Here is an 11910-nt window from a genome sequence, read left to right on the forward strand (position 1 = left end):
TGTATCGAAAATATTGCGCCGGGACCCGCACATGACAAACTGTACGCCGGATCGAAAAAGTCGAAACATGGAAAATGCTCGGAATATTGCAATTAGGTTAGGAAGGAGTTCTCGGAAGAGTTTCGGGTTATAAAAACGTAAAAACAGGTGACGTCGGTTGGTTCCCGATAATATAAAATAGTTTATAGATACTCGGAAAAAGATTTTATGAAATCCATAAATTTCCTATAAAATCATAAATCAACATTAAAATAAATAGGAAGATATGAAAATTATCTATATTTTATTTTGGACATATAAAAATTAAAATACTCAATTATTATTATTTTTAAACATTCAAATACATATACCACTTAACAATTAATTCACAGAATAAATATTGAACATGCATAATATTTATTTATTAGCAAAAATAATTACACGGTATATCCCAGATATTACACCTGTTGTAATTGAAGCTCTGCCATCCCCTACTCAAGCTCAAGATACTCTGCCAACACCTCTTGTCTCTCCTATTAAAGCTACAGATGATGCTGAAGAACAAGCTGCAAATTCTGAAATAGATATTCACAATCTGAATATACCAAATGTTCTTTATCTGGAAGCTCCACAAACAGCAGCTCAGGCATCTCCAACTCATTCTCCAATCTTAAATGTTGATGCTGAGATACCATCTACACCACTTCTGGATCAAGAACCTGAAGATCAGAATTTAGATGAAATTGAATCAGAAACTCCTATAGCCTCAAACACTGTAGTGTTATCAGAGGATAATGAGTCTTCATCAAGTTCTGGAGACAGTGTCTTTGTACATACTCCAGCTCCTGTACTTGAAAAAGAAGCATCGGTCAAGAAATTTGTTGAACAGGATGCTCATATTCCTTGGGAAGATACTCACAGAGGTGTGGAGTGGACCAAGAAGTGGAATGAAAATGATTTCATTCCAAGCTCCAAAGTATTGACAAACCATATTGGTAAAGCTGATGAGTTGCTCACTAATGCTGATTTAAAGACACAACTCAAAGTCACAGCTCTGTCTACCAGAAATCTTCAAGGTCTACACTATGCTACTCAAGAAAAGGTTGACAAACTTCTAGAAAAGGCTGAAAAGCTAAATATGGAGACCAAGATTGACAAAAAGAGGTTTATCAGACCTATTTCTGAGAAAGTAGAAGCAATTGAGAAAACTCAAGAGAAGCAACAAGCCCAAATCATTGAGGTTCTGACTAATCAAGCGTCTCAACAGGCTCAATTGGATGAGATCCAATCTTCAGTTGAACTTCTTCTCTCACTCCTACTATCAGATGATGCCTAAAAGGGGGAGAAGGTAGTTAAGTCCAAATGATCAATTACTGAAGAAGAAAGATGATGAAGCTGATGACCAGGGAAACCCTAGCAAGGGTAGAGGTCAAGTTCAAGGAAAAGAGCAGAGCAGCAAGGTTTCTTCAAGGAAACTAATTACTGATGCAAGAAACTCTTTTACTCAAAAGAAGACAAGTTCTGAAGCTGCTCAAACTCAAAATCAGATAGCATGTACTAATACTCAAAATCTGATATCAAGTTCTGATGAGCAAAGTCTAACAAAGCCTGATGTTTTGATACAAGGTGGAAGTCAAGATTCTTAAAAGTTCATGCAAACTCTGAAGCTCAAGGGGAAGCAGACAATAGTCTACTACAAAGATCCCAAGATTCAGACACTTGATGAGGAAATTGCTAGAAGATTATTTCTGAAGTATAATCTAAGAATGGATTTAGAAAATCTCAAGGAGGAAGAAGCTAGATTTAAAGCTGAAAAGAAAAATCTAAAGCCAAAAGCTTCTGTTGCAAAGAAACCTCCAAGGCCTAAGGAAAAAGGCATTGTGATCAAGGAGAAGTCAATATCTGAGGCATCTAAACCAAGACATGATCACAATATGAGATTGATCCCAAAGACAAAGGGAAAGGAAAAGTTGATGAACCAACCAAGCCACTAGAGATGAAAATTCCTCAAATTCTAATAAAGCCAGTGTGCAAAATGGTTCAAGTTACTGATGATAATCTTGCTGAAGATAAAGATGTTCAAACTCTGAAAAGAAAGAAGATTTCTGAAGAATCAAAGACAACCTCTGACAAGGCTCAGGTTGTTCAGAGTAAAGAACAATAAGCTATAACTGAAACAACAAGTTCTGATAAAGTCATCAAGTCAACCTCTGACAGTGCTCAAGTTGATTTAAACAAAATGGAAGTAGCTGATAAAAAGAAACTTATGTGGAAAAATGTCAAACCATCAGATCAAAAAAAAAGCCAATTACTGTCTACTTTCATGACAATTGGGTTAAATGCTAGAGAACCAAGAGACAGGGCTGGACTAGGTTCTGATGAAGCAAAGATTAAGATAGGAGTTGAAGTTGCTACTAGAGATCCATTTCTATTGACTGACAGACCGATTGAAGATGTTACACAGAAACATCTTGATAAGGTTATCCCTGTTCAAGTGGTACTGGATTCTCATGACAAGCATAATGTCAAGGAAAATCTGATTCTATTTCTTGAAGATGGAAGGACATATCAGAGGTCAGAATCAGATGTGTTAAACAAATCACTGAAAGAACTTCAATTCTTTCATTACCTTTTAGAGGTAAAGTCTGATATTACCAGGAGATGGTCAAACTTCATATTGAAGACCATCAGAGATAAAGCTAGAATTTCTAGTTCAAGAGTTACAGAATTCATTCCTAGTAGTGTTGAAAATGATGGAAGTGAGATTCCAATGAAGAAGGATTTTGTTAAGCTTGAAGTGATACTGAAAGGGAAATGTCTATGCAACAATGAAGATTCTTCTCATACTAGGGTAATAAGGCTGAATGATGGTTTAGAGAAAAACCATATCTCTGCTTTAAGGACTAAAATCTATCAGATTGGAACTCAGAATGAAGAGATGAAGCAAGTCAAGACTACACTCTCTCAAGTCCTAAGGATTAAAGAAGAAAAGATGATATCAAGTTGAAAGGAATATGTCTTAAGTCCAATCATGCATTAGGATTTAGGAATAACTTTTATGTAATCTGTTTTGATTTCATTGATATTAATAAAGACTTGTTTTGTTTTTATTACGGGCTTTATCTATTTAAGTGTTTAAATAAGATATACCATAGTTTAGAGTAAAGCTTTTTTTGGATTATGATGAGATCATAATAGTGAGACCTAAAAAGATGATAACTCTAAACTTAAATAGTTCCTGGTCATAGGATTACTAACTGGTAATTAATAATCCGCAAAGATCGGTACATACTATGCTTGCTTCATTATGAAGGATGTCTGTTCTCATAGACATTCGTGTGGTGACACTATAGCTAGTATGTAGGTGCTTATTATGGAATAAGTTCACTGAACATAACTCGCACAACTGAACAACTGATGGAGTTCACTCACGTGTCAGCAGTTGTTCACATAGTGATAGTTGTACAAGTATCCTTAGACTTGAGGTCATCATAGTCATCTTGTGTACACTGAACTATGCTTTGGTTTAGTTCTTAGTCTCCAGGGACAATTATTAGGGCTCTTCTGGGTATAGGAATTTGTACACGAAGATAGTGTATGATCAATAAAGGATCTACCCCTTCCAGTAAAGGAAGCGAATGTTCAAGGCTGATCCACTTATGCTAGTTCGGGAATCTCTGGCCAGAGTAAATGAAATTAGAAAGGAGTTTCTAATTTGCATAGAACTACGCATAGTAAATGGTAAGCAAAGTGATTGAATTAGATAGGCTTGACACGAGATCCATGCCTTGTATTTAATCGGGACATTGTAGGGTAGAAGGAGTTTATTGTACGGTAACTATTCACTGAATAGGTTCTTGGTATTCTAAGCAGTGAATTCATATTATCCGGATAGTCGCGATATGCTGAGAAGTATCCCTCACGATGTAGAATAAATGTGATTAATTAATTAATCATATTTAATAAATTAGAGAATTTATATAAATAATGATAAAATAGTTTTATTATTATTTATTTCTACTACCGGCTTAATATTGAACCTACAGGGTCACACCATAAAAAGAGAATGATTTAATGATGGGGGAATTAATTAATAATGGCTAATAATTATTTATTTATGAAATAAATAATTAATTGGCAAATTTAATAATTGATTAAATGAGATTTAATTGATTATAAATTAATTAAGAAAAGTTCTTAATATTATTAATTAAGGATTTAATTTTTGGAAATTAAATCAAGAGAGAGAATTATTTCTAAAGTGTTTAGAAAAATGATTAATAATTAAAAGGTTTTTTAATTATTAATGAGAATAATAAATGGGATAATAATAATATTATTTATGGGAAAATTTCAGCTGAAAATTTTGCCTATAAATACACTATTATAGACCATATTTTATTCTAACCCACATCAAATCCGAAAACCCAAAAAGTTTGAAAAACCCAATTCTCTCCACCTCCTTCCTCCTCCTTAATATCGTTTTCTTGGTGGATATCGGTGGAGTGCTTCACACTTGAGGAGCAACTGCTAAGGATCTCTGATCGTTATCTCCGAATTATTTTAAAAGGTTAGATTCGATCCCTCGAATTTTTATTCATGATTTATATGCTTTTATTCGGATTTTATATGTGTAAAAGTGTTTTTCCATGCCCCCGATGCGATTAAAATCCAACAATGGTATCAGAGCATAGGTTGTATGCATATAGATCTGTGGTAAAAATTTCAGAATTTTATGTGCTTGTATGAATTAATTATGATTTTTACAAGTTATATCATGGATTAATTTTGTCTGATGAGAAATCGTTTCTCAGGATAATTTTGAATGTTGATCTGGGTTCTACAAGTGTTGTAGATCGTCTGGGTATTTTTTTCATAATTTTAGGATGTAAAGATTTTTTATTATGAATTTTTGAAGTTCTTGTAATTAAAATTCGTAATTAAATAAGTATAAATATATGTATATATAGTATATATATATGTTTTGTATTGTCTGTATACTGTTGTTGCTTCTGTGCTGCACGGTAAAGTACAGAAAAGGATAGAGAAGAATCAGAGTTGTCAGGTGCGCAAACCGAGGAAAAGCGGCGGCTGCTGAAAGAAAACAAAAAAAAATAGGGGTGTAACGCATTCCGGGAATGCGTTACACATCTGTGGCGCATTCACGGAATGCGTTACACCCTTTAATGGCTTAAAAGGGGTGTAACGCATCACTGGAATTCGTTACAGGTCCTGTAACGCGTTCCTGTAATGCGTTATAGCCCCTCTGTTGATTTTAAAATTGATTTTCTAGGAGTTTCGTAACTCCGTTTTGGGCGTGCAATATACCGTTGGATTCATTTTTCCAAGACGGATCTAATAGAGTGATCAATTTTAGTTTATATAAAAGTTTTGAACTGTTTATATTTCCATGAAGTATTTTAAAGCTGTTTTTGACTGTTTTTAATTGCTTTTAAATGCTTCATGTGATACATAGAGATGTATAATGCTTAGACTAATGTGCTAGATGATATAACATGCCTACCTTGATGTTTATTCATGTTGATATATGTGATATATGCTTAGTTTATCATGCGATGATAAATTTAGGTGAACTTAAATGAACATAAGGCGTTTGTTAGACAACCTAGTATAGTGAAATTGTTTCATAACCTTAATAACAATATTATGAATACAATCATGAGATTCTTGTGTTTGTGAAACACGTAATTGAATATGAATTTTCGATATGAGAGAAAGGATGATTCTGTCAACAACAGATTTCTATATGTAAGAAAGGGTTATTAAGTGACGCCTCTTGACAATGCTCCACCCGATCTGGGAATCATCTGATTATTGATTATTGATTTGAAATATTTAATTTAAAAGGAAGAATTTCTTTATAATATGATTATGATTGTAACGTAATATAATCCCTCTAAAATTAAATAATATCAAGTAGTAATTGGCCAATGACAAAACGGGCTTGTGTCGGTCATAGCCTTCCAACATGATAGAAAAGTAGTTCTTATTTTTGAATCATTGTCGGTTCGTGCTACAGCCAAGGGCTTTGATTTCGAAATAAGAAATACTTGTCTATTACATAGAGATGTGTACATTGAATAAGAATCTAAAGGTCGGTACGTGCTACAGCCGTGGGCCTTTGGGGACTGATTCAACTGTACGGAATGTTGGGTTAGACTTGACTTAGAATATTGAGTTTGTCGTGCTACAGCCGAGACTCAATTATTCAAGAGGCTAAAGTTTCATCAGGGAATAACATGAGATGTAATTGACAAGAGTTGTCTGCCTATTGAACATTACATGGCGGTTCGTGCTACAGCCGGGGTCGTGTAATGGAATGTAGGATCCCTATTCCCACTAGCATTATGAATGCTTAATTTTTCACGTAGGGGGTTGAATAAATTAGGAAAACTAGTGGGAGCCACTTATGAATAAAGACCCGATTCATATAGTGTTTTGAAATGAAATCAAATATTTGCTAAGTGTTGTTATGTGTTTATCATTTACAGATTTACTTTGTATGTTATGTCTTCTGCACTATCACTCAGGAGCATACTAGATGCTCACAAATTGACTAGTCCTAATTATGCTGACTGGCTTCGAAACTTAAGAATTATTCTCAGGATTGAGAAGCTGGAATACGTGATTGACTCACCTAAGCCTACTGAACCTGCTGGTGATGCACATAATGATGAATATGTTGTGTATCGTAAGTGGGTAGATGATGCAAATGTTGCTCAATGCATCATGCTAGCTTCCATGAACATTGAGCTACAGAAGCAACATGAGCATATAGATGCTCACACTATCCTCATGCATCTACAAGAGTTGTATGATGTGGCAGGGAGGACAGCTCGATATGAGATATCGAAGGAGTTGTTCGGGTGTAGGATGTCTGAGGGATCATCTGTGAATGACCATGTACTTAAGATGATCAATTTGATTGAACGTCTTGGACAACTTGGTTTTGCCATGGATGGGAAGCTGAGCCAATACTTGGTCTTGCAATCGCTTCCGAGTTCGTTCTCGCAGTTTGTTGTGAACTTTCACATGAATAAGTTGGATGTCAGCCTGCCTGAACTCCACAACATGTTGAAGACTGCGGAATCGAATTTTTCCCCTAAGAAGAGTTCTGTTCTTCTAATTGGTGAAGGTTCCAATCCTAAGAAAAAGAAGAGGAACTCTTCCAAGAAGAAGAAAGTAGGTGAAGAAAAGCCGGTTCCACCAAAAGCTGAAGACCCCAAGAGCAAAGTTGTTTGCTTTCACTGTAACAAGGTGGGGCACTGGAAGAGGAACTACAAGGTTTACCTTGCAGAATTGAAGAAGAAGGGTAGTGAGACTACCGCTTCTGATTCAGGTATGTTCATGATAGAAGTGAATATGTCATTTCTACTTGGGTATTCGATACCGCCTGTGGTTCTCATATCTGTAATTTGTTGCAGGGACCAAGGAGAAGTAGGACTCTTGAGGAAGAGGAGGTGATTCTACTGATGGAAATGGAGCAAGAGTTGCTGCTGAAGATGTAGAATCATTTCATTTACATAGGCCTACGGGCAAGACTATTGTTTGAAATAATTGTTATTTAGTTCCCTCGATTGTGAGGAATATTATTCCCATGTTAGACTTGGCTGGATTTTCATTTATTATTGAGAATAATGAATGTTCTATTCTTAGAGATAATATTCTTTATGGACGTGGTTCTTTAAATAATGGTCTATATAAATGTGACATAATTTACTTCAGATTGAACAAACTAATAAAAGAAAAGGGATGATGAAAATCTCACTTTATAGTGGCACTGCAGTCTCCATTTAGTAGACATGGAGAGAGGGCTGCAAATTTGCTAGGAATGGTACACACAGATGTATGTGGACCAATGTCTAAGCAAGCCATGGGTGGATTTTCATACTTCATTACTTTCATAGATGATAGATCTGGATTCGGATATGTGTTTGATGAAACACAAGTCTGAGGCCTTTGAAAAGTTCAAAGAGTATAAGTATGAAGTGGAGAAACAACCAAACATAGTATTATAACTCTTCGATCAGATCGAGGTGGTGAATACTTTAATGGAGTGTTTCTAGATTATCTCAAAGTAAATGGTATAGTCTCCCAGTGGACTCCTCCAGATTGGTATCTCAAAGGAGAAATCGAACTTTGTTAGACATAGTTCAGTCCATGATGAGCTATGCAAATCTTCCAGTATTCCTATGGGGTTATGCATTGGAAACCTCAGCATATTTACTGAATATGGTGCCTTCCAAAATCTGTTCCTCAAACTTCGTATGAGATATGGAAAGAAAGGAAACCGAGTCTTAAACACGTTAAGATTTAGGGATGTCCAAGCTTATGTCAAGTAAGTTGACCCAGATAAGCTTGAATATCGATCCGTAAAATATAGTTTTGTGGGATATCCTAAAGAGACTTTAGGGTATTACTTTTACACCGATCATCGGGTGTTTGTATCCATACATGCTACCTTCTTGGAAAAGGAGTTTATCCTTGAAGGAAACAGTGTGAGCAAAATTGAACTTGATGAAGTTCAAGAAGCACAAACTGCTACGGATCAAGTGGAAACACCTATTCTGACTGAATAACTTTTTATGGAACAGCCCATTCATAGATCAGGGAGAGTGTCTCGCCAACCTGAGAGGTAATATGGCCTTGTCATTGAGAATGACAATGAGTTGTCGATCATTGATGATGACGACCCTGTGACCTATAATGAGGCTATGAGTAGTGTTGACTCAGAGAAATGGCATAGTGCCATGAAATCCAGAATGGAATCTATGTATACGGTATACAAAAGATAGATTATAGCAGATGGCCAGGTGGAGACCTATAAGGCCAGGCTTTTGGCAAAAGGATTCAAACAAAGGCAATGGATTGACTTTGATGAAACTTTTTACCTATAGCCCTGTTAAAATTAGTTCGGATTTTGTTTGCGATTGCTGCTTACTACGACTATGAGATCTGGCATATAGCCAGATGGTTTTCTTTCCAAGGGAAATGAAAGCCTAGTGTGTAAGCTACTGCGAACCATATGTGATTTAAAGCAAGCTTCTCGAAAGATGGAACATTCGTTTTGATGAGACAATCAAAGAGTTTGATTTTATCAAAAACGTAGATGAACCATGTGTCTACAAAAGGGATAGTGAGAGCGCGGTAACATTTCTTGTATTGTATTGAAATAGAGTTGACACACATAACAACATAGCAGACCCACTCACAAAGCTACTTTATGAAAGTCACTTTGATCGTCATAAAGATAAGATGGGTATTAGATACCAGAGTGATTGGCTTTAGTACAAGTGGGAGATTGAAAGGAATATGTCCTAAGTCCAATCATGCATTAGGATTTAGGAATAACTTTTATGTAATCTGTTTTGATTTCATTGATATTAATAAAGACTTATTTTATTTTTATTACGGGCTTTATCTATTTAAGTGTTTAAATAAGATATACCATAGTTTAGAGTTAAGCTTTTTATGGATTATGATGAGATCATAATAGTGAGACCTAAAAAGATGATAACTCTAAATTTAAATAGTTCCTGGTCATAGAATTACTAACTGGTAATTAATAATCCGCAAAGATCGGTACATACTATGCTTGCTTCATTATGAAGGATGTCTGTTCTCATAGACATTTGTGTGGTGACACCATAGCTAGTATGTAGGTGCTTATTATGGAATAAGTTCACTGAACATGACTCGCACAGCTGAACAACTGATGGAGTTCACTCACGTGTCAGCAGTTGTTCACATAGTGATAGTTGTACAAGTATCCTTAGACTTGAGGTCATCATAGTCATCTTGTGTACACTGAACTATGCTTTGGTTTAGTTCTTAGTCTCCAGGGACAATTATTAGGGCTCTTCTGGGTATAGGAATTTGTACACGAATATAGTGTATGATCAATAAAGGATCTACCCCTTCCAGTGAAGGAAGCGAATGTTCAAGGCTGATCCACTTATGCTAGTTCAGGAATCTCTGGCCAGAGTAAATGAAATTAGAAAGGAGTTTCTAATTTGCATAGAACTACGCATAGTAAATGGTAAGCAAAGTGATTGAATTAGATAGGCTTGACACGAGATCCATGCCTTGTATTTAATCGGGACATTGTAGGGTAGAAGGAGTTTATAGTACGGTAACTATTCACTGAATAGGTTATTGGTATTCTAAGCAGTGAATTCATATTATCCGGATAGTCGTGATATGCTGAGAAGTATCCCTCACGATGTAGAATAAATGTGATTAATTAATTAATCATATTTAATAAATTAGAGAATTTATATAAATAATGATAAAATAGTTTTATTATTATTTATTTCTACTATCGGCTTAATATTGAACCTACAGGGTCATACCATAAAAAGAGAATGATTTAATGGTGGAGGAATTAATTAATAATGGCTAATAATTATTTATTTATGAAATAAATAATTAATTGGCAAATTTAATAATTGATTAAATGAGATTTAATTGATTATAAATTAATTAAGAAAAGTTCTTAATATTATTAATTAAGGATTTAATTTTTGGAAATTAAATGAAGAGAGAGAATTATTTCTAAAGTGTTTAGAAAAAGGATTAATAATTAAAAGGTGTTTTAATTATTAATGAGAATAATAAATGGGATAATAATAATATTATTTATGGGAAAATTTCAGCTGAAAATTTTGCCTATAAATACACTATTATAGACCCTATTTTATTCTAACCCACATCAAACCCGAAAACCCAAAAAGTTTGAAAAACCCAATTCTCTCCACCTCCTTCCTCCTCCTTAACATCGTTTTCTTGGTGGATACCGGTGGAGTGCTTCACACTTGAGGAGCAACTGCTAAGGATCTCTGATCGTTGTCTCCGAATTATTTTAAAAGGTTAGATTCAATCCCTCGAATTTTTATTCATGATTTATATGCTTTTATTCGGATTTTATATGTGTAAAAGTGTTTTGCCATGCCCCCGATGCGATTAAAATCCAACAATGGTATCAGAGCATAGGTTGTATGCATATAGATCTGTGGTAAAAATTTCAGAATTTTATGTGCTTGTATGAATTAATTATGATTTTTACAAGTTATATCATGGATTAATTTTGTCTGATGAGAAATCGTTTCTTTGGATAATTTTGAATGTTGATCTGGGTTCTACAAGTGTTGTAGATCGTCTGGGTATTTTTTTCATAATTTTAGGATGTATAGATTTTTTATTATGAATTTTTGAAGTTCTTGTAATTAAAATTCGTAATTAAATAAGTATAAATATATGTATATATAGTATATATATGTTTTGTATTGTCTGTATACTGTTGTTGCTTCTGTGCTGCACGGGTAAAGTACAGAAAAGGACAGAGAAGAATCAGGGTTGTCGGGTGCGCAAACCGAGGAAAAGCGGCGGCTGCTGAAAGAAAACAAAAAAAAAATAGGGGTTTAACGCATTCCGGGAATGCGTTACACATCTGTGGCGCATTCACGGAATGCGTTACACCCTTTAATGGCTTAAAAGTGGTGTAACGCATCACCGGAATGCGTTACAGGTCCTGTAACGCGTTCCTGTAATGCGTTACAGCCCCTCTGTTTATTTTAAAATTGATTTTCTGGGAGTTTCGTAACTCCGTTTTGGGCGTGCAATATACCGTTGGATTCGTTTTTCCGAGACGGATCTAATGGAGTGATCAATTTTAGTTTATATAAAAGTTTTGAACTGTTTATATTTCCATGAAGTATTTTAAAGCTGTTTTTGACTGTTTTTAATTGCTTTTAAATGCTTCATGTGATACATAGAGATGTATAATTCTTAGACTAATGTGCTAGATGACATAACATGCCTACTTTGATGTTTATTCATGTTGATATATGTGATATATGCTTAGTTTATCATGCGATGATAGATTTAGGTGAACTTAAATGAACATAAGGC

The sequence above is a fragment of the Apium graveolens genome, chromosome 6 (genome assembly GCF_009905375.1).
Source record: "Apium graveolens cultivar Ventura chromosome 6, ASM990537v1, whole genome shotgun sequence".
Lineage (NCBI taxonomy): Eukaryota > Viridiplantae > Streptophyta > Magnoliopsida > Apiales > Apiaceae > Apium > Apium graveolens.